This window comes from Lactuca virosa, chromosome 6, assembly GCF_052849685.1.
Source record: "Lactuca virosa cultivar CGN04683 chromosome 6, Lactuca_virosa_CGN04683_v6, whole genome shotgun sequence".
Lineage (NCBI taxonomy): Eukaryota > Viridiplantae > Streptophyta > Magnoliopsida > Asterales > Asteraceae > Lactuca > Lactuca virosa.
Genome location: NC_136431.1, coordinates 103267618 through 103286305, shown reverse-complemented (window position 1 = coordinate 103286305; position 18688 = coordinate 103267618). Strand labels below are relative to the sequence as shown.

The following is an 18688-nucleotide window of genomic DNA, read 5'->3' as shown; positions in this document are numbered from 1 at the left end:
GTCGTGGGAGACATGTTTTTTTTCATTTTTATGATAGATTCAAAGATTTGTTTTATGTGAAGGTGATGGTGTTCTTTGCAAATCTGCAAAGGTATGGACATAGATAGTCTGGTAATTAAATCATGCTTCACTTGTAATTGACTGGTGTTTTTATGTCCCCAGTATCAATAAAATTGCCACCAACACCATGGGTTGCCATTTTCCAGCTGTGTCCTCAACTAAGGCAACCTGAAAACTTTGTATTTTAAATCTGGCTAATTAATTTTGTATTTGTTTTTAGTACACAATTTTATAGGACAATTCTCAATGTAGGTTATCCGTGGAATTGATGCTGGAAGATGGTCCATCCATATACACTCATGCTTTTTTGTGGGTTATTTACAAAAATTGGCCAAACTAGAATAATAGATCGATAAACAAAGAACATGAACTCTAAATTTGGGATTTTCATTAATTTCGACAATGTCAGAATTAATGAACAATGTGGTTACCTCAAAGTAACTTTTGGCTTCACCAATTCCTGTAAAAATAAATTAGTCAATAAAAGTAAATTCAAATAAAAAGATATATATATATATATATATATATATATATATATATATATATATATATATATATATATATATATATATATATATATATATATATATATATATAGACTACAAACCATCCCAAATGTTAAGTTTAGCAAACTACATCACTATAACAACACAATTAACCGTAGGGTTAGTTTTCAGGTACTGTGACATTTGATGTGTTTGAGTTCTAAATATAGTGACCTTTTTAAACAAAGTAGATGCCAACACTTCTGTAAAATCAAATGTTGATGTCATTGCAGAATAAGATACAAATGATGCAGATGAACTGATAGAAGGAAAAAGATGAACATAATACAAAATTATAGCGTAAATAAAAACTAACGTTGATGTTATCTTATTTGTTGTTCACGATGAAAGGAAGGGATGGAGACAATTTTTTGTAGAAGTAAACCGTACACTCGGGGAAAAAGAGAACTTCAAATTATAACAGATATATTTTTTTATGGATATCTCCATAAAAAAGGTAATGATTAAGGAATTCAAAAATTAAATCCCTAATTACAAAGTATAAATATCCGTGTAATCCCTATAATTGTGTTAGAGTAAGTTGGAGAATTGATAACAAATATATTGATATTAGATACCGATTTTAAAGGGATTTGAATTTAAATGATATATAATAACAATAATAATATAATAACAATATTTGCATAATATATTTACGTTTCTTTAATCATTTGAGCATGATCCATGACTAAAAATTCAAAATTTTCTAAAGGTTAATTTACAGAAAACTAATAACACATATTAGGGTAAATAACAAATTTGGTCCCTGTGGTCATTATAAAATGACAAAATTGCAAGAATGGTCCATGTGGTATGGCAAAACTAGCAACTTTGATCCAAAATGGGTTTGACTCACAAAGATGGTCCAATAGTTTCGTTTTGTTGCGAGTTTAGTCCAAACTTTCCATTTTGTTGCGGATTTGGTCCAAGTCGATTTAAACTTTTTTATAATGACGTTTTTGCCCTTACTTTTTTGTTTTTTTTTCAGTTTTTTTTTAATTTATATAAATACATTTTACAATTTACATAATTAAACAAAAATAATACTACCACTATCCCTACCCCACCCCTCCACCCTCTCTAGCATACAACTATTGATTATGTTATCACCACCGCCGTCTGTCACGAGCACTACCGCTACCACCAATGCTGGTCACCAACAATAGCCATTGCCACCGTGACCGCCGGTCACCACCAACACCATCCAATGAATTCAAACATATTTTTTCCACCACTATCATATAAATCTGCATCTACAATTTCAAAATGAAACTCAAGAACTACCACCATCGTATGATGAATTCAAACATATTTTTTTTCCTGATCTTCAACTTCAAAATCAAGAACAACCAGATTTTTAAACCCACAAGAACAATCAGATTTGTAACAAGAACAATTAGTTGGAGTGGGGAATACATGAGATGATTACAAGCGGAGCTGCACCTAATCTTGTTTTAGTAAAATTGCACCTCCCAAAAAACCCTTCTCGTTTCCGTTTTGGCTTCAACGTCACCTGAAACATCATTGGAGCCAAAGACACTACATATACAGAATCGTCGCCTGTATGGAGGTAACGATGGTAGGTACACCTCAAGATTCGCAAAAATTTGGGTATAAGAACCGTATTACAACCGCTACCCTAAAACATAATCTAGTCGCCCTTGTATTAGTCGGAGGAAAAGAAGCACGAACCAACGAAACCCTAATCTTGCCTCCACGATAAAACAACGATGAACCAGATCTGAAAACCCTCACAACCATCGGCGTTTGGGAAGAAGGATAGCAGCGATGACGATAATCCGCCAGAAGCCTCGTTTGACGGAACCCTCTTCACCGGAAGCACCTTCGCCGGAAGCATCTTCACCAGAAACATCTTCGTGAGAAGCCTCATTCGCCCTCTTTACCAAAACCCTCTTCTCATAACGAATAAGATGTGTTTTGTGTAGAGAGAGAGAGAGAGAGAGATTTTCTTTTTTTATTTTTTTATTTCTGTAATAAAAAAATTAAAAAAGGGAAAATACCAAGGGCAGATCCGTCATTATAAAAAGTTTTAAAATTTTTAGACTAAACTCGCAACAAAACGAAACTATTGGACCATCCTTGCGAGCCAAACCTATTTTGGACAAAATTTGCTAGTTTTGACATACCACAGGGACCATTCTTGCAATTTTGTCTTATAAAATTTTGACAGGACCAAAATTGATAGGAAACTAAAAAAATAAGACAAAATTGCAAAAATGGTCCCTGTGGTATACAATTCTTTTGGTTATAGTCCAAACCACGACTTTTTTGGATTGGTGGTCCTTTTGAGGTAGTTTGCTTGTGATTTTGATCCTTCGGTAAACTGAAAAGACTAAATTGCCCCTATTATATTTATTTTCTATTTTTTTTCCTATAAGTATTTATATATAAAAAATAAAAATAGGACCCTCTCTCTCACACACAGAGTGAACCCCACCTGATCTCGTTTCAAACCCGGCCCACATAGATCAAAACTTGTACGATCTGTTACTTATATCTAACATCCATCCACAAATTGGTTCTTGAAATTGAACTTTTTGTTGGATCAAAAAGTCAATTTCCATGGATATTTTGTTCACGCTTTCATTCAAAATGGATTATCTAATCACGATTTCTTCTTCGGTTTATCTCTTGAATCTCAGTTCTTAAAATCATTTTGTGACCGAAGCGATTTAAGATTTCAATCAAGTATTCCTGGTTGATTCGAACTTGATTTTGTTCAGAACAGTTGAAAACTGACGAATTGGAATACAAAGTATCGATTAATAAATGTTCTGAGTTTCTTATATATGATTTGTAATGATTTAAATTGATTTGGAAACTTGCTTACAAAGACAAGTTATGATTCAGGACTAATGATTTGGATGAAGTGATTTGTGATTTGCATTGGTCCCAAATTGAGAAGAGAATTGGATACCCAGCTTGTCGCCTTCATATTGCGATTCAGGGGGATAAATGATTCAGGACTAGTGGTTTGGATGAACGCTATTTATGATTCTGCAATCTCTGATCAAACCTCGACATATGTTTTATTCGTAAACATGTATAGATTTTTGTTACAGATCTGACCCAATGATTAAGGGGTGGCGTCCACACTCCTCATCCTCTTCCTGGCTGCAGGTCATATGGAGTACCAATTATCCCCCATGAATCTAGAGCTGGTTAACGACATCAGTACCGATACAAGAATTGGTTTTTCATCCCATGGATCCTAAATGCACTCTAAGGCTAATTTTTGCATTAGATATATCTACGGATAGAGGTGAGATACGCAGCCAGGAGAAGATTTCCTTTCCAGATGGCTTTCATTGTGAATCAGATCTAAACCCAGAAACAACAATGATACACACAAAGTTCTAATTAAACCCATAAAATAAATTATTTTCATGATTTCATAAACGATTAGATTTGACTATGGGTAATAAGAAGAGAGAGAGAGAGAGAGAGAGAGAGAGAGAGAGACCTATATTTTAATTTAATAAATCATTAAATTAAATAGAAAAAAGATTAAAAAAATATCAGGAGGACATATTAGTCATTTCAGTTTAGCAAAGGATCAAAACCACAACGAAAATACCTCAAAATGACCACCAATCCAAAAATGTCGTGGTTTGGACTAAAACCTCAAAAAATTGCATACCTCAGGGACCATTTTTGTAATTTTGTCAAAAAATAATAAAAAAGGATTGGATTCAAAAGGGTGTTTGTGAAACCAGCAAGATGTTTATATTATTTATAATTTATAATTCAGTTATTATATTTATGATTTTCAAAGTAAATTATTATTTTTGTAATTACAAAATTAAATATATAATACAACCTTTTCGTCGATCCACATTAATGAACTGAGTTGATTGTTAAGGATCCGAACCACCACATCCAGTGGGGCCATACCCATACCATCACTTGCTTCAACGTGTCCTGCCTATTATTATATCCAACATAAACATATTCAAATTAAACATTTTTTTTTTACTTTTCAAAGATGCTTTTTGCATTGCCAAAAAAAATAATAAAGATAAATAACCGGATTGGCATTAAGAGTCTGAATAACAAACTTTATTTGTTCGATCATTTGTTCCATTTCTCTCTCTATGAATTCATCCTGCTCATACCTGAAATTTAGCAAATGAAAACAATAAGAAGCACCTTGTTTGTATTGTACAAAAGACATAAATGCCCTCGACTCCATAAACTTACATTGCATCTCTAGTTGAAGCTGCTTCGTCATCAAGAAGTAAGCCATGTTCATCTTTGTATATTCGCTCAACTTCTTCTTCCACACATTGTTTGTCAACTAACAACAACAATTTATTTAATTATTATTATTATATACCAATTTACAACAACTACCACCCACTGAATCAGTATCATAATATTCAAAATACCTCTTGTTGATGAGTCTCGATAAGTTCAAGCTGGCGATCTGTAACATCCCGAAATTTAGGTACATCTGTTATACCCTTCTTCTTTTTCAAGTTGTCAAGTTTGGGACGGAAGTCCCCTGAGACACATGGATCGGAAGATCCCAGAGAGTTATGGCCTGGAAAGGCGTAGGTGTTGTATGTGGTATATTTGGGGAACTCACTAAGCATTTATGCTTACAGTTGTTATGTGATGTGTTTCAGGTACTAGCGAGGATCGCGGGAAGGCGCCGGCATGATCCGTACACACTTATGGAGTTTTTGATATTGAGATCTTGGGACATGTTTTATGATGTTACAGTGAACACACTATGTTTTTATGTTTGTCGTGTGAATGAAAGTATGTTTTGAAATGAAAAATTGTTTTGAAAAATTAGAGTGTTACAAGTTGGTATCAGAGCCTTGGTTTGAGGAATTGAGAAAGTTTTTCATAAAATAAACAATTTTTCTAAAAAGAGTAAAAGATTTTGAGAAAGGCAGAAGGAAGCAGTGTGTACGATCGGCCAGCGCCTGAACGGTGATTTCCCAAAAATACCCTTACATTATGTGTTATGAGATATGTTATGATATGATATGCATGCTAGAGTAGGCTAGGTATTCATATTAGGACTAGAGTGGCCTGATTTGTGATGCCTTAGCCTAGGAAGGATTTTGCTGCTATGTGATGCTTGAGAGCGAATAGGTAGCAGTGAGGAGCTGATGAGAGGTCTACCGAAGGGTAGCCTATGCCAGTGAGATATAGAGTACTTGTGATTTGGGATCCAAGGAGGAGGAATTAGAGTGAATACTGATGCGGTGTGGACGGTAGTATAGGGCCCGTACTACTGAAGACACCGGAGCAGTGCATACCCTAAGTAAGAATCTTTTGGGTACCAGGGAACAAGTGGGGTTGAGCTATCGAGTGTGAGGTTGCTCGAGCGAGTCTCTGATATATTTTATGTTGTGTTACAGAGACATCATGGTTGGGACACGTCACAGACCTGAGTCGAGCGGCGTGAGTGACGAGGAGCTTCGTCAGATGATCCACGACGAGGTGGCAGCGGCGATCAGGGCCGAGATTCCGGAGATGTTTGGTTCTATCAAGACCACACTGATTGAGACTTTCGATGAGCGGTACGCCGCGGTGACTAAGGTTGTTGCTGCTGCAGCTACTGCAGCTGTGGCCGCTGCCAGACCTCAGGGAGGTGACTCGTTGTTGCTTCGGGAGTTCAGCAACACGAAGCCACGAGAGTTTGATGGGACGCAGGATCCGATCGCTGCGATGAGATGGATTTATGACATCGAGGGATGCTTCTACACGTGTTCATGTCCGGAGCATCTGAGGGTACGGTTCGCGTTGAACCAGCTTCGCTTGGGAGCGAAGGATTGGTGGAAGTTCGTGACGGCGAGCTTCACTCTTGCAGAGATTTCAGCGGTGATCTGGGAGAGGTTCACCACTATGTTCAGAGATGAGTATGTTCCCCCTGTAGAGAGGGAACGGTTGGTTCAGGAGTTCTTGACCCTCAAACAGGGTATTGATTCGGTTACCGTGGTTACCCGGAAGTTTCATGAGAGGACGATGTTTTGCCCTGAGCAGGTGTCTACTGAGCAGGCACGTATGAGCCGGTATTTGGGCGTTCTGAGGAGAGACATTCGGGAGTTCGTGTCGAACTCGACTTACCGGACATTTGCTGAGCTCCAGGCAAATGCCCGGAAGAGGGAGATTGAGTTGGAGACTCAGGCCAGGGAGGAGGCCGAGTCTCAGAGGATGGATCGGCGGCCGGCACAGTCTCAGCCGGCAGCCAAGCAGACCAAGTCCGCGGATACGAGATCTGGAGGCCAGAAGGGCCAAGGGACATGATGGGGTTTGTCGATCGGGTGCTTGCTACAAGTGTGGAAAGGAGGGGCATATCGCCAAAGATTGACCCAAGGGATTTATGGTTTGCTTTCATTGCAACCATACTGGCCATCGGAAGGCCGAGTGTCCGCAACTACATCAGGGATCAGCATAGGGATCTGCACCTGCTGCTAGGGTTACCGGGATTCGGCCAACAAAGGCCGAGGCACCGAGGGCTCGCGGGAGAGCTTTCCAGTTGACAACGGAGGAGGTCCGCGCAGCACCTGATGTTGTGGCTGGTATGTATTTATTTATTTATTTATGTTGAGTTGAGATATTATGCTTATATGATGATATGCGTAGGTACCTTTCTTGTGAGTGTTGTACTTGCCTTAGTGTTATTTGAATCGGGTGCGAATCGATCTTTTGTGTCGATAACGTTTAGTCGGCACATCAGTAGCAGACGAGAGGCGATGAGTCGACCTCTGCGAGTTTCCATAGCTGATGAGTGAGCGGTATATGCTACGGCGGTGATACGAGGATATGTACTCAAGATCTTCGGTGTTGAGTTTCCGATAGATCTGGTCCCGATAGCGATGGGGGACGTGTGTGTCATAGTGGGCATGGATTGGTTGAGCCGATTTGGGGCTGTGATAGACTGCGAGCGACAGTTGGTGACGATACGAGATCCCAGTGGGGGAGTACTTACGGTGTACGGTGAGGGTACCCGATGTGGTTCATCATTCTGTTCGGCTGCCAGAGCAAGACAGAGTTTACAGCAGGGCTGCAGCGGGTTTGTAGCCTATGTGATGGACACACGAGAGGCCGCTAGGAGGCCAAGTTCGGTGGATGACGTTGCGATAGTGTGCGAGTTCCCGGATGTTTTTCCCGAGGAGTTGCCGGGTGTGCCTCCCGAGAGGCAGGTAGAGTTCCGCATTGATTTGGTTCCGGGGGCAGCGCCTATCGCCAAGGCTCCTTATCGCCTTGCGCTGCCAGAGATGCAGGAGTTATCCTCGCAGCTACAGGAGCTGTTGGGGAAAGGGTTTATTCGACCGAGTAGCTCGCCATGGGGAGCGCCGATCCTTTTTGTCAAGAAAAAGGATGGTTCACACCAGATGTGTATTGATTACCGAGAGTTGAACAAGTTGACGGTCAAGAACCGTTATCCATTACTGAGGATCGATGATTTGTTCGATCAGTTGCAGGGAGCGTCTTGGTTTTCCAAGATTGATCTGAGGTCTAGATATCACCAGATGAGAGTGCGTGATGAGGATATCCAGAAGACAGCGTTCATGACTCGTTATGGGCATTACGAGTTTGTGGTGATTCCTTTCGGGCTCACCAATGCGCCAGCATCGTTCATGGATCTCATGAACAGGGTGTGTAGACCGATGTTGGATCGTTTGGTGATCGTGTTCATCGACGATATCTTAGTGTATTCTAGATCTAGAGAGCAGCACGAGGATCATCTGAGAGAGATTCTCGGGGTATTGAGGACGGAGAGGCTTTATGCCAAATTCTCCAAGTGTGATTTCTGGTTGCGAGAGGTCCAGTTCTTGGGGCATCTCGTTAATCAGAAGGGGATATTGGTCGATCCGGCCAAGATTGAGGCGGTTATGAGTTGGGAGGTGCCGAGATCTCCCACCGAGATCAGTAGTTTTCTGGGATTGGCCGGCTACTATCGGAGATTTATCAGAGATTTCTCCAAGATTGTCGTGCCTCTCACCAGATTGACCCGGAAGTGTGTTGCTTTTTCATGGGGTCTGGAGCAGCAAACCTCATTTGAGACACTTCGCCAGAGATTTTACGAAGCCCCTGTGTTAGCCCTCCCGGAAGGGATGGAGATTTTGTGGTGTATTGTGACGCAACGATATCGGGGTTGGGTGCAGTGCTTATGCAGAGGGGGCATGTGATAGCGTATGCATCGAGGCAGCTGAAGCCTCATGAGACGGGGTATCCCACCCACGATCTGGAGTTGGGGGCAGTGGTGTTCGCCCTCAAGATCTGGCGTCACTACCAGTGTGGGGTTCGGTGTACCATATACACGGACCACAAGAGCTTGAAGTATTTTATGGATCAGCCCAACCTGAACATGCGTCAGAGGAGATGGTTGGACGTGGTGAAGGATTACGATTGTGAGATCATGTACCACCCGAGCAAAGCTAACGTTGTAGCTGATGCCCTGAGCCGTAGGGCGGAGAATGCCCCGATACGAGATGTTTTCTTGAGATTTTCAGTGATGACTCCGGTGTTAGACACCATTCGGGATGCCCAGGCAGAGGCCGTGAGACCGGAGAGCCGCAAGAGGGAGCGGGTGATCGGGCAGGCGCCGAAGTTCGTTACCGATAGCCGTGGTCTTATGACATTTCAGGGTCGGGTTTGGGTGCCGTATACAGGCGGGGCACGTACCGTTTTGATGGAGGAGGCGCACAGGTCGAGGTTCTCGATCCATCCCGGGGCCACTAAGATGTATTTGGACCTGAAGAGAGATTACTGGTGGCCCTGCATGAAGAGGGATGTAGCGTGGGTTGTTGAGAGGTGCTTGACCTGCCGCAGGGTTAAGGCTAAGCATCAGCGTCCGCACGGCCAGTTGCAGCCACTTGAGGTTCCCTAGTGGAAATGGGAACATATTTGTATGGATTTCATCACCAAATTGCCGAGGACCGCAAGGGGTGTTGACACAATTTGGGTAATCGTTGACCGGCTGACAAAGAGTGCGCATTTTCTTGCTATCAGTGAGAGCTCTTCTGCTGAGAAGCTGGCAGAGTTGTATGTGAGGGAGGTGGTATCGCGACATGGGGTGCCGATCTCGATTGTGTCAGATCGAGATGTACGTTTCACTTCCAGGTTCTGGAAGAAGTTTCACGAGGAGTTGGGCACAAGGTTGCATTTCAGTACCGCTTACCACCCCCAGAAAGACGGACAGAGTGAGCGGACGATTCACACGCTCGAGGACATGTTTCGAGCGTGTCTGTTGGACTTCGGGGGAAGTTGGGACACGTACCTGCCATTGGCTGAGTTTTATTATAACAACAGTCACCATTCGAGTATAGGCATGCCTCCCTTCGAGTTGCTATACGGGAGGAGATGCTGGACCCCATTTGCTGGGGAGAGGTAGGGCAGCGCGTGATGGGTAGCACTGAGATACTGCTTCGTACGACAGAGCAGATACAGTAGGTCAGGCAGAGGTTACTAACGGCTCAGAGTCGTCAGAAGAGTTACGCGGATAGGCGACGATCCGAGCTTGAGTTCCAGGTAGGAGACTTCATACTCCTGAAGGTATCTCCTTGGAAAGGAGTGATCCGATTCAGGAAGAGGGGCAAGCTGAGGCCCCTATACATTGGTCCGTTCAGGGTGGCTGCGAGGGTAGGCAGAGTATCATATCGATTGGAGCTACCTGCGGAGTTGAGCCAAATTCATGATACCTTCCACGTGTCTCATTTGAGGAAGTGTATAGCCGACGAGTCGGCGGTAGTGCCGCTGGAGTATATTCAGGTGGATGCGAGCCTGAATTATGCTGAGAGACCAATTGCGATTCGGGATCGGAAGATCAAGGTTCTGAGGAACAAGGAGGTGCCGTTGGTGCAGGTCCAGTGGCAACATCGGAAGGGGTCCGAGCTGACGTGGGAAACAGAGTCGGAGATGCGGGAGCAGCATCCGGAGTTGTTTTCGGTATGAGACTTCGAGGGCAAAGTCTGGTTCTAGTGGGGGAGAATTGTAACATCCCGAAATTCAGGTATATCTCTTATACCCTTCTTCTTTTCCAAGTTGTCAAGTTTGGCCCTTAAAAAGGAAATGCTAGGCTTGTGAGTACGCTGGGTGTATTGAGGAGTACGCTGCGCGTACTCGCGCGCTTAATTTGTACGCGGATTCATCCGGGGACACTGGGCGTACCCAAGGTTACGTCGGGCGTAACCGGCCCAGATGCAAAACCCTAATATGACTTGAGGACTATAAAAGGAATGAGATGGCCTTGTCCCTCAGCCACCATTTCACAGAAAGAAACCCTAAGAGAGTATTCCCTTCGTCCCTAGCTTGTGTGTGAGTGTTCTAAGCTTCAAAGTGTCATTTCAAGGTGGTGAAAGAGAAGAGGAGGCCATTGTAGGAGCTAGAAGTTGATGGACAAGAGTAGATCTGAGTTCTACAGAGGTTGGAGCTTCTTCCTGAGGTATAAAGCTCAAAACTTGCCTTGTTATTTGTGTGTGTGCTTCTTGGACCAATTTCTAGGGTTTTTGGTCCCAAGATGGAGACTTTATGAGCAAATAGTCTCCACTGGCCTAGATCTATCATATTTCAGGACTATATGAGTTGTATGTTCATAAAAATGCAATCTTGGACGTAAATGTTGAGCCATGCATGAGATCTAGACTTTTGGAGGAGAAAGGAAAGGTGTTAGAGGGTGTAGGAACCTTTACAGCCATGCAAAGGCTTAAAGGTTTCGACTTTACAGATTAAGAGGTATTAGAATGGCCAGATCTGAAATATGAGCTTATATCTTAACTGTTTAAGACCTAAAATGAAGAAATAAGGAAACTGGGATTTACGCTGGGCGTAATCCCAGTACGTGCCGCGTAGGGGGTCGCGTTCCCCCGATTCTGGATTGCTAGAGTACGCCCTGCGTACAGGAGTTGGTACGCCCCGCGTACTGCTTGCTGTTGACTTTTGTTGACTTTTAGGGTTTTGGTCAACATGTGGACTTTTGAGTCAGGGAGGGGTAAAATGGTCTTTTACCCTTCTGTGGGATTGTAGAAAGGGATTTTAGTATAGCCTTGAGAGCCGTTAATGATTTGAAATGATTACTTTATGTGATTAGGCGGGGCTAGGTCGTTGTTTCGAGATTCAGGGATATCGAGCAAGTGAGTTACTAGACATCATACGAGGTGAGTCTTCTCACTATACTGTACCTGGATGGGTACCTATGTGTGACCGGAAGGTCTTATATGCTATGAGATGTATGAGTTGACCGGAAGGTCTTATGTACTATGAGTTGTATGAGCTGTATGTTGTTATGTGATATGTATGTGTTATGTATGTTATGTATGTTATGGACCGGAAGGTCAAGATGTTACGGACCGGAAGGTCGATACGGGTAGGACCGAAGGTCTACCGGGATTTGGGACGGAAGTCCCCTGATACATATGGATCGGAAGATCCCACAGAGTTATGGCCTGGAAAGGCGTATGTGTTGTATGTGGTATATTTGGGGAACTCACTAAGCATTTATGCTTACAGTTGTTATGTGATGTGTTTCAGGTACTAGCGAGGATCGCAGGAAGGCGCCGGCATGATCCGTACACACTTATGGAGTTTTTGATATTGAGATCTTGGGACATGTTTTATGATGTTACAGTGAACACACTATGTTTTTATGTTTGTCGTGTGAATGAAAGTATGTTTTGAAATGAAAAATTGTTTTGAAAAATTAGAGTGTTACACGATCAAGGTTTGATCGGGTCTCAACAACTTTAGCAACTTCTGCATGTTTGTTTTGTTTATAAACAAAATTCAAAATCAAAAAATAAATAAAAAAAGGTGGATGGCAAAACAAAGAGCTATTTTTTCATTTCCACTCTTGACTTTAACTTTAAGAATAAAAAAGAGTGGGTACAACAACCTACTTACATCTTGTCCCGGTCAGCAATTGCATTAGCTTGCTTCCAGAACTTTCCGGTTTTTTCCTAGAGCTCCACATTCCACTCCTTGATGATCTTTAAACAAAAGAAGAAACCCAACCCAAAATAAATGTAATGATATGCTCAAATTTCACAATACAACAACCTACTTACATCTTTCTAACATTAATATTATAGGCTGTTAACATACTTTATTTTTGCATCTCAGCAATAATCAGTGCCAATTTCAGCAAAAAAAAATTACAATTTTAGCAATAAAATTTTTTACAAGGTTGTTCTTCTATTTCGGAAGGCCATTCAAAGCAATCTCATAATCCAAGTATTCAGATAGGTTGAAGATGAAAGTTGAAACTGTATTCAATAAACCTAATCAAGTTGGAATCGAAGATAAAGCTTGAAAAATCGAACATGCAAAGTCAAAAATCGAAGTTGAAATCAGAAATCGAACCCTGTGGCCAGAGGTAGAACGTCGTCGTCGGTGTGTCTGGCCGGATCAAGATGTGGGAGTAACAACTTAACCTAGATGAGTAAAGTTGCGCAAAGAAGATCGATGTTTACCCGAACGGAAATAGTGGCGCCGGATGCCGGCATATGGGCGTCCTCTTCACCATTGATGAGGGAGTAATCACAATTCAACATAAGCCCTAGTATACATGAGAAGAAGAAACATAGGAGAAGTATCAGAGGTAAAATGGAGTTTATCGTAATCGTAATTGAAACGTAAGGATAAGGGCTAAGGAGAAGGGCAGTGTTGGTATTTCACTTTACAGAGTCGAGCGGGAAAAAATGATTAGGAGGGGCTTAGAAATTGCCATGTGGCAAGAAAGCTCTTATTTATTAGGATACGAGATAATTATGACTTTTTGGTTGCATTTAATTGGCACACATTAGGTTTATTACGGAACTCCTCTAATTAGAATAACTGTCGTACATATTATATGGTTAAGATGTCTTTCTATGTATTTTCTCAAATTACATTTTATGTAATTAGGTAAGAATGTTTATTAAAAATATATACCCAAATTTCAAGTAACAAATACATATATGATTAGCTGGCCATCAGTTTAATTAGTGAAAATACAACACAAACAAAAAACTTAATTTATGTGACCGGTTATTTTTTTTTTCATTTTTATATGATATAATTTACAAAATAATCACAAAAACAATAATCACAAAATTTTTAATTTTACAATTTAATTCATCATACATGATGTTTTGAAAACCGGACCGGTTGTCTTACCGGTTAATGGTTCAAACGACTGGAACGGTCCAAAAAACTGGTTGACATCGTTATTATTTATTATTTATAATTATATATGAAGTTATAAAAAAATATAGGGATATTTGTAACTCTTATCGGGTCCAATAAGATTATGGGGTGTGGTGTAGTGTTTACCATAATCCAAGTCATCAAAAAGCTTACTCAAATTTTTTCTCACTTTGCTACCTTTGAAACTGTATGATAGGAGTGGGAAAAAGGTAAGGGAAGAAAAAAGAAAGAAGATGATTGGTTGATATATATATATATATATATATATATATATATATATATATATATATATATATATATATATATATATATAGAGGCAGGTTCAAATGTTTCTCACATCTATTGTGTGCTAGAATGCACCAATAGGAATTTAGTATTAATTATATGTATATTAAATGTTATCCATACTTATAACTCATTTTTATGGAAACTAATTAAATTCGTCATTAATGTCAACAATAATATTCTTTCAGAATGAATTCATATCTAGAAGAATGAGAGTGTATTCCAGCAGAATGAGAGTGTATTCTAGTAGAATACACTCTTGTTCTTCATATTCCATGCAACTTTATTGTATTTTAAGTGAGTGAGTCCTAAAACAAAATACAAATTCATATATAAAAACCTAGATGCGAATTGATTCTGAAAGAATGTTATTGCTGACATTAATGTCAAATTTAATTAATTTCCATAAAAAGAGAATTATAATTATGAATATTATTTAATATACATATAATTATGGAAATCATTTAATATCTATATTTATTTAATTAAATAATTATTTAATTTACTAAATTTCTATTGGTGCATTCTAGCACACAATAAATGTAAGAAACAAAATAACCTAACCCTATATATATATATATATATATATATATATATATATATATATATATATATATATATATACTAGGCGAATGCCCACGCGTTGCGCAGAAACACCTATACAGTTGAAGTCTTTACAAATATATGTTTATTTTAATATAACAATAACGTTGTTGTTAAATTTGATTTAATAATTCGTATACTAAATTTATATAATGTATTGATTATTTTGAATTATATGATAATATATATACATCTATTATAACTGCATAATCTCAATCGTTTAAATAACTTCTACCCGCGAGTTATATATGAATAAAATTAAATATAATATATGATTTAATGTTATTTATAGTTGTTGTTATTGTTAATTAATTTTTTAAAATTTATTTGCTTAATGTTTTAATTTTTATCATTATAATTATTTAAAACATCAAACATTGTTTTTTAATTTTAAAGGTAAAAATATAATCATTTATATAGAGTTATTTTTAACTATTGTTATTGTAAGTTATTTTAACCTAGTTATTTGAAAACCTTTAACGATTATAAAAATATATTTAGGAAATATTTTAGTTAAATTGATATTACAATTTAGTTTTTGCATTTATTACTAAAATTTATCACTTTTAATTATTTATAAAGTATTCTTTGGTTTTTAAGTGGAACTGAAATTTATATTTAGGTTGACAATGTAATGTTATATTTAAAATAACAATTTAAGTATTTTGTCCAAACTGTTCAAAATTTGTAGCTTTAAACTGATAATGGTTTAGATACAACAACATATTAAATCTATTTAATTAAGTATAATATGTTAAAAGATAAAGACATAACTTTATAAGTAAAAGTAAATATAATATTTTAAAATTGAAATTTAGTATATATTTATGATTACACTTTAGGTTTGCTATTTATTTAACCTTATTACAATTAATCACTTTTAACTATTTACAAAATATTCTTTGGGTTGTTTAAGTTAAACTATAATTTATATTTAAGTTGACCATGTAATGTTATATGTAAATTAATAATTTAAGTATTTTATACAAATTGTTCCAAAATTGTATCATTAAAATGATAATGGTTTACATCCAACAATATATTAAAATTAATAAATTAAGTATAATATGTTAAAAGTTAAAAAAAATCACTTAATAAGTAGAAGTAATATATTATTTTAATATTGAAATTTAGTTTATATGTAATTACACTTTAGGTTTGATATTTATTTAACCTTATTAACCAACTTATAATTATTATTATAAATAAATTGAAAAGTCATGGGAGTTTCAAATGAATGTGGTGAAAGAAAAAATGCTTCCTTTATGATATGATATATATATATATATATATATATATATATATATATATATATATATATATATATATATATATATATATATAGAGGGTGTGGCAAGATTTAGCCGTATACACCAAAACCGCACTCGAGACTGCATTAGGGGCGGTGGGGTGGGGGGGGGGGGGGTTGGGGGTTATTCCCCTGCCATCGTGGAAAAGGATGCGGCCAAACCGTGCCCACTCCCCCGAGCCTAAGAGCTGACCATTTGATTTTACAATTTCTCATTTCTAAATAGGTAAGTATAGGTAAGTAACATCTGATGTGGTCGGCAAAAAAAGAACCGGGTCCTTTTGTAGCAAAATTTCCGTTGTGTGAGATTACGGTATTTTCCCGCAAAAGTTAATTTCTTGGAGAGTTAAGATAGAAAGAAAATGTAAAAAAAAAAAGAATTTTTGGCCATAAAGTCCTCTCATGCACCTTCACCTTCTCTTCCCCCACTCCCAGCCACATGGCAAGCTACCATTGGTTTGTCATTTTTTTCCACCCACTTCATTTTTCACCCATAATTTTTTCCCTTTGAAAAAAAAAATCTAAAAAACCAAAGTTCTTAAAATTTTATTTTCAGCAAAATAGCACAATCATGAAAATTTGAAAATAAAAATTTATCTTTGTAAATACTCGCTTTCGTAAAATGAAAGAACAAATATGCGAACTTTAAAATGTAACTTTGATTCTGGCTCTATCCTCATTCACTTTGAACTTTGAAGATTACTTTGAGGATGTTGTGTTCCACGTATCCAACACTTTTAAACAAGTCAAGTGTCACTTGACAATAATTCGTTTAAATGAGTATTCAGATTCACAAAACACAAGCTTTGTCCATTTTCTATGTTAATTGTTCTCAAATATTGTAATACCAATTTATAGCTTGCGTATTTCGAATGTACGATTTATGCTAATTGTATATTTAAGAAAAATTTGTAAAATCTTGTAATAAAAACATGGTTACCTTTGAAATTGCGTGTAGCTCTTCTTTACCAATTACCAATGCAGTCAATAAAATCCATCACTTGTATTGTGGATACTGTTTTTAAAAAAGATAATACCCACAATACACAAAATTATTCAATATGTGTCAACTTTGATAAAGTTTAGCAAATTGAGCTACTCAACCCTGAGATCTTGGCTTGTGTATTCTTTTCTCGAGCAATTACTGGATTTTATAATTGTTTTCTAAGTAATTTGCATAAATGGTCCACGTGGTTGAACAAAAAATGTTGTTTTTGCCATATTTTTGTTCGGACCTAAGTATGTGATTTTTTTTTAATTTGGGACACCAACATAAACGCCCTTAAGTTTTATAGAAATTGACGGTTTTACCCAAAATTGAAATTTATGTTCATTAATGCCTTAAGTCTTCAATTGTTTTTTTTTTTTTTTCATTTTGAGCTTTTAGCAGGTAAAATCGGTAACCTATATAGGTAGGTGTGACACGTCGACGTTGAGTTTTTCACTTGCTTAAAAATAGAGGCATAGAGGCATGAAAGGGACCGGTGGCGGGATTGGAACCACCACCACCCATATAAAAAATAAGAACTTTAACACTAAGCTCAAAGGAATTTTTATGTCTTTTACCTGTAATATATACTTTAAAATACTGGAAGACATAAAATTCAAATTTTACTGTGATTATATAATAATAATAATAATAATAAGACAAAATTGCAAAAATGGTCCCTGTGGTATGCAAACTTTTGGGGTTTTAGTCCAAACCACGAGTTTTTTGGATCCATGGTCCTTTTGGAGTGGTTTCTATGTGATTTTGGTCCCTGGACTTAACTCCCATTAAGTTGGATCTGTTAATCCCCCTCACGTGCCTCACACGTGAGGGTAATTTCGTCATTTCATATGTTAAAGACCATTTTTGCATGAACGTTTTTTTGGATTAATTCCTTTTTCCCCTCATTTACTTTCCCCAACACTCGTCAACTCCCCAACTCCCTCCTTCTTGCTTCTGCTCCATTGAACCTGCAAAAAACCCTCGTTGCTTATCCAAACAAGATAATCGACACTACACATACAAGGGCATACATTTAATACGAAATGGTGTTCGTAATGTGGCATATCAGACCAAAACACGAAGTTGTTGATGTATCAACTGAATATGGTAAGTTCCTCTGTTTTCTTTAACTTTTATACTTTGCATTTTCTTATTGATTTAGAACAAAAAAATGCAAAATTTTGACTTTGTTAATATGTACAATTTCGATTTTTAGCTGGTGCACCCACATGGTTTAGTACTAAGCTTCATCACGGTGAGAAATTTACTAAGTTACCTGATATAAAGTACGTTGGAGGTGAAGTGAGTTATGTTGATTATGTGGACATTGATGAGTTTTCTGTGCATGAACTTGATGCCATAATGCTTGACCTAGGTTACCCAGACCCACAGAATTCTGAATTCGGTGATGAATCCCCAGTTATATACTACCATTTTAGGATACCCAATGGTGACTTTCAATTTGGTCTTAGAGCTTTAGGGAATGATCAGGATGTGATCAACCTTTCTAAATACATTGCACAGAACAAGCTGATTGAGGTGTACACAGAGCATGGAAAGACAAATTTACTGACTTACTTCATGTCACCAAATGCAAAGGGTAAAGTTGTCATTGAGGAATTACCAGAAAATGATGATCAAGGGGCTGAAGTTGAGGGTCAAGTACATGCAGATTCTCCAATGAAAAATGTGAACCATGGTGATGGTGAGCCTGTTGGTGAGTTCATG

The 18688-nt window shown here is 38.1% G+C and overlaps 1 pseudogene; it reads right to left on the bottom strand.

The window, feature by feature from the left end:
- Positions 1–487: 487 nt before the first annotated feature.
- On the bottom strand, positions 488–13090 carry LOC145121808 (nuclear pore complex protein NUP62-like; annotated as a pseudogene).
- Positions 13091–18688: the final 5598 nt, after the last annotated feature.